Source organism: Octopus sinensis, linkage group LG1 (assembly GCF_006345805.1).
Source record: "Octopus sinensis linkage group LG1, ASM634580v1, whole genome shotgun sequence".
NCBI classification, from domain to species: domain Eukaryota; kingdom Metazoa; phylum Mollusca; class Cephalopoda; order Octopoda; family Octopodidae; genus Octopus; species Octopus sinensis.
Genome location: NC_042997.1, coordinates 70114392 through 70120722, shown reverse-complemented (window position 1 = coordinate 70120722; position 6331 = coordinate 70114392). Strand labels below are relative to the sequence as shown.

The 6331-nt window shown below is 36.3% G+C and overlaps 1 pseudogene; it reads right to left on the bottom strand.

Moving 5' to 3' along the window:
* Positions 1-3412: 3412 nt before the first annotated feature.
* On the bottom strand, positions 3413-3531 carry LOC115220831 (annotated as a pseudogene).
* Between the last annotated feature and the right edge of the window lie 2800 nt (positions 3532-6331).

Below are 6331 nucleotides of genomic sequence, written 5' to 3'. Positions count from 1 at the left end.
TCAGACGCTTTTGATTCAGGGCTAAAATGTTGAAATCTCTCCCTGGGCTTTTTTTTATATATATTTGGATCTCACGAAGTAAACAGAATTTATATTCTAAAATATTTCAAGTAGGGGGTGTCAAGCTTCGTAGTCGATCAATATTTATACACTGTGTGGACGAAACGTTTCTAATAACTTGTCAGATCACGTCTTTGATGTTTCTGTATCTTTTAAACCGTTTCTCACCCACGACCGTCACCGGCCAAAATTAAAGATATATTCCTACACTTCCTTCTCATCATCATCAACATCATTGTCATCTTCATACACTATTCTTTCTACTACTTTTCCTCCCGATCGTAAGACTGTCCTTGTATTCTAATTAAAAGTACACGCATAACATACTCGCTCACTCTTAACCTAACAATCACAAACACCACCACCATACACCTCGACAAATAAGTAGCTAAATGATGAACTGACAACACCCGTTTTGTACCCGATTTCTTTTGGCAGTCATATTTAAATCACCTTTCATACACAAAAACGACACTTCTCTTCAATTTTCTTGATCGTTATTTTCATACATGTTGACTTCACATTTTTTACATCGCTAGCGGGTTGTTTTCCATTATATTCCACACGACGTGCATACAAACGGACAAGATAGTGTCACCTTTCCTTTTACCGGTCCGTATTTTTTTTCCTCAAAAAATTACCGTATGTATGTGCACGTGGAAGTATTGTCATAAATCTGATAACAGGTGGTCATTTTCACCACTAATTTCTTTCTCTCTCTCTCTCTCTCTCTCTCTCTATCTATCTATCTATCTATCTTTCTCCACACACATACGCACGCGCATGTGTGTTATGTGACTCTTTATATGCATCAGCATGAGTATATTATAATGAACTGGACGAAGGGTTCTCAGTACCATCATAGAGTATTATACTTTATTTTGACGATCCAGTTAACTGTCCAGTTAATAATCCAGTTTACAGTCAATTACTCAGACATGGCAATCGGCTGCGTGGTAAGAAGCTTGCTTTGCAGTCACGTGGTTTCCGGGGTCAATGCCGCTGCAATGCACTTTGGGTAGGTGTCTCCTATACCAAAGGCATCGTAGGGGAATACCGAAAGAAGCCCATCGTGTATATACATATATATATATATACACACACACACACACACACACACACACACACACACACACACATATATATATATATATATATATATATATATATATATATATATATATATATATATATTGTCCACCACCATCGCTTGACTACCGCTGAAGGTGTGTTTACGTCCTTATAACTTAGAGGTTCTGCATAAGAGGCCGATCGAATAAGAACCAGACTTTAAAATATTCATTCGACTGAAAATCTATCAAGTGGGTGCCCTAGCATGGCTGCAGTCAAATAACTTAAACAAGTAGTATGTGTGTGTGTGCGTGCGTGTGTTTGTATGTGTGCACGTGTGTTTTATTTTTTTTTTATTATATAGGCAGCGCTGTGAAGTGCTCAGGACAACAACCTGAGACATTATATATATATATATATATATATATATATATATATATATATATATAATATTTCAAAGGAGAATTCAGGTAGTTTCAGCGATTTAGAATAATAATACATATACTCAGCCACAAAACCGGTGTATGCAAATTATTGAAATATATTTAATGTATCACTCATTAAAATATTTTAAAATGTTTAAAATTTACAGATACATAAATATATAAAAATATTATAGACATATATGGGTAGAAAAACTATAGTGATGAATAAAAATATATTAGCATCTTAAAATGTATATATTGAAGACATCATCTTACTCACAGATTAAGAGCGTTGCTAAAAAGCTATTTAAAAAATATTAAAAACTAAAAGTGTAAATCCTCGAGAAAAGGTGAATAAAGAAATGTTTAAGCATCCAGAAGGTAAAGTTTCCAATGATTAGATGGTGGTAGTCCATTTCAAGGATTAAGTGGTGATGCTCCGACGACCGTTGCACGGGTACCGTAATCTATACAAATAAGGGATATTCCTATCGAAATTTTACCTTCATCAGGAAGAATATATAAGTTAAGGATTCACATCTCATATACTGTCATAATGAGTAAATAGGCGTTTGGTTTTATAAAGAGTTATATGTGTTGGCAGGAAGAGGAAATATAGCAAGAATTGTGTGAAGTAACTTAGAAAATATGGTAGATTATAAGCAAGTAATTATTCACTAAGAGGAAGGTGTGAGGGAGATGCGAGTATAAATGTTAGGTGGAATGTAGCTAATTATAGAATTAAATGATCAGTCATCCAGATTGATCAAATTGCTTAAATGGTGAATGGTATCTATGGCTACAAGAGTACATAGCTTCAGAGAACTTAAGAGAGGGGTATGGGTTTATGTCAATTGTCTTCAATTGGTAAATTGTAGTGTCTTCTCCTCCCTCGTCTCTCTCTGTCTCTCTCCTTGTATGTCTCTGCGGGTGCGCGCGTGGTCTTGTTCGTGTGTGCGTGTGAGTGTGTGTGTGTATGTGTGCGTGCGGGTGTGCGTGTGTGTGTGTATGTTTATTTATCTTCTGTGTTAAAAAGTACTGTCGCCAAAACTTGTTCAACCGTACCAAATCCCCAGTGTCAACACGACTGCGCCTAATCATCTCATTCTCTTGGATAACACTAATTAATCAATTTCTTTATTATATGAGGGATGAAATCATTTCATCTTTACTATTCGCTTTTGAAGACTTCGCTGTTATTTCTAGTCCCTCAGGTGGCATCTTGTTTTAAAATTTTATAAACTATTATCCTATCTGCTATAAACTGAAAGAGTGAAATTTTGGGGGAGTGGTAATCGATTTCATCGACCCTAGTGCTCTGCTGGTTCTATATTATTGACCCCGAGTGGATGAAAGACAAAGTCAACTTCAGCAGAGTTTGAACCCAGAACGTAAAGCCGGAAGAAATACCTCTAAACCTTTTATTTATTTATTTCCATCGTATAAGTCTTCTTTTATGTTTGATCTTTTACTTGTTTCACTCATTGTACTACAGCCACCATGGGGCACCGCCTTTAGTCGAGCAAATCGATCCCAGGACTTATTCTTTGTAAGCCTAGTACTTATTCTATCGGTCTCTTTTGCCGAACCGCTAAGTCACTGGGACGTAAACACACCACCATCAGTTGTCAAGAGATGTTGGGAGGACAAACACAAACACACACACATACATAAATACATACATACATACACACACACACACACACATATATATATATATATATATATATATATATATATATATATATATATATATATATATATATACATATATATAGACGCATACATATATACAAACTTCTTTGTGGTTGGTAAGCAAGCTACTTACCACACACCCACTCCTGCGCCTATTGTGACGCTTACACCACCTAGGTTTCCCAAGTGGTCACCCATCTAAGTACTAACTAGGCTCGACGTTGCTTAACTTCGGTGATCGGACGAGAACCGATGCTTTCAACATAATGTTGAAGATGGTTATGAATCGAAATGGAAAAATGCGAAATTGACGTATTTCGGTTAGTGGTACATGGCAGTCCACATCAGGTTTTTGGGAGTGGAGCGGGCTCACGCTATTAAAATAGTAAATTGGGTATCTACTGTAATATTCTAAGTGATCATGAAAAACTTTGATTTAAATGTATGCATTGCAAGAAAAAGCTAAGTTCCTTTCATCATCATTTTACATAGTTCAACCTATACAATCGAGGGAACAACAAAAGAGGACTTTTGAACATCGAATGTTAATGGAACTCCACCAAAATATAATAGTATATACAAGGGTCTGTAGGTAAACAAAAATGACTGAGAAACAGTTTTGGGTGATCTATTTTTATGTTTAGCACATTTATATGGCTGACAGAGTTATTTATCGGTGTTATGGTGAAAAGTAAAACGTTCTCCGAGTGAAATGCTACGTTGGTGAATCTTGACTAAGTCTGAGTACCTTAGAGAGCGTTCTGCATGAGAAATAAATATATACATAAATTATTCAATCACACATATACATTCATATATATTTGCCAACTTGCACACACACACACACATACACACACGCTCTCGGGTTCTTTTGGCAATGTGTCAAGAAAACGAGGAGGACTTTTTCCGTAGATACAGGATGAAACATGAGTCCATCACTATGATCCTGAGACTAAAGTTCATTCAAAGCAATAGAAGAATGATAATTCACCACCTCCAAAGAAGGCTCGTACCCAATCATCAGCAGGCAAGGTAATGCTCAGTCTTTTGGGACCAGTTTGGAGTAGTGATGATGGATTTTCTGGCAACTGGACACATTATGCTTCTCTGCTGCAAAAATTGCGGGACGTAATCAGCGCAGAGTGACGTGGTATGCTGACCAAAGGAGTCCGCCTCCTCCAAGACAACGCCCCAGTTCACAATGCGCATGTTGCCCAGATGAAAACACACTCTTTCAGCTATGAAATCCTTCCTCATCCTACCTTACACTCCTGACCTCACATCACTCCACTTCCACCTCATTCCAACCATAACGTCTTGTTTTGAAAGGAAAGCACCTTTCAGATGATGAACTTATTTCCGAGGTAAAGTCTTGGCTCCAGACGCAACCTATAGACTTCTACAGACGAGGTCTTCACAGCTGCATAAATTAATGGAAGAAGTGTGTCACTATTAGTGGTGGTTATGGAGAGAAGAACTAAAAATTATACCAAGTTTCGTTTACTCCAGCCTTTGAGAAGTGGGCTAGAGGAAATCGTTAAAGAACTGCTCACGTAGTGGAAGGAAAAGCTTAATTTATTTCAAATTGGGCTGTAAAATCTCCCATTAAAGGTATGAGTATGATATATAATATACGTGTATGTGTGTGTGTGCATGTATGTGAGCGCACACATATGTATGTACATACATATGGATATACATGCATGCATATATAGATATGAGTATGTGCATATATGTATGAGTTTGCGCATAGTCAGACATAAACGTGTTCTGTATACGCACAAATATCACATATGCACACATACGCTCTTTTTCGTTGTCTTTCACCTGATTTAATGTGTGATCGAGCCGAAAAAAGCGTTAGCTGGCTTTTGTAAAGCACTACTTTTCTCATTGCCTTATCTTGCTACCACTAGTGTCTTTCAACTACAATAACAAGAAAATCAGCAACATCTGGAAAAACCACCTCACTGTCAACGCTATCCGTTGTTCACAGTTCTGTCCACTTGAAACGACACAAACCCCAGCAAACAACACTAGCGAAACCAATAGATAAACATAGTGAATGTTTAACAAGACGGCTCTCTTTGCAAAACTGGATCGGTAAAGTGTTTAGATTTCCATTGTAGCCACACTGTTTAGTTTTCTACGTCTGTGTGTGTTTGTATGCGATGTAGCTGTGTTCTATGTTAGTTCGTAATTTTGTGTAATTTTGTTTAATTCTGTTGCTTTTCTTTTTCTCTTTACGAAGTATCAAATGACTTGTATGAAAGCTACTAACTCAGACATTGCATATAAAAAAGATGATAATTCGTTTTCGTTGTCCATTCATGAATAGTTAAGGGTGACTACTCCTTGATCTGCCAAAAATAAAACTAACAAAAAGCTAAATAATAAATAAAAGATAAAATATATCATTTACTTATCACTTCATTTCCATTTATTTTTTACTTAGTTCATATTTTCATTCGTGTCATTAAACAGATAATGTTTGTAGTTACATGCTACCACCTCCCCCTCTCCTTACTCCCCTCCTCCTCCTCTTTCTTCTTCATCTTCTCCTTATTATTGGCGTTGTTGTTGTTATTGTTATTCAGTAGGCTTAGTTTTATAACGTGCTTTCACTGCACTATTGAGCGCAGCTCTGAGTGCCTTGGGTATGTGCTTTAGTTTGTTGTGATGCTCTTATAGTTACTGTATTGAACGTGTTTTAGGGTAGGACTAGCAGTATCGCCCGGCGTTGCGGTTTGATTAGACCCTTTAGAATTGGAATTTTTGAAAAGTAAAAATTTGGCAGCATGTAGTTTGTTATTCTCTTTAAGTGAAATACTCCGAAAAATGGTGACACAGCAGTCAAAACATCGTAAAAAATAGGGATTTTCATAGAAAAAAGGCACCTTTTTGACGTAAATAATTTTTGGTGTTAACATGGTCCGATTTGAATTTTTTCTTCTACGGAAGGAAGAGTTAGCCTTTTTCTATCATACTCTCATATATATATATATGTATATATGTATATATACATATATATATATACACATACATACATATATATATATATGATATATATATATATATAT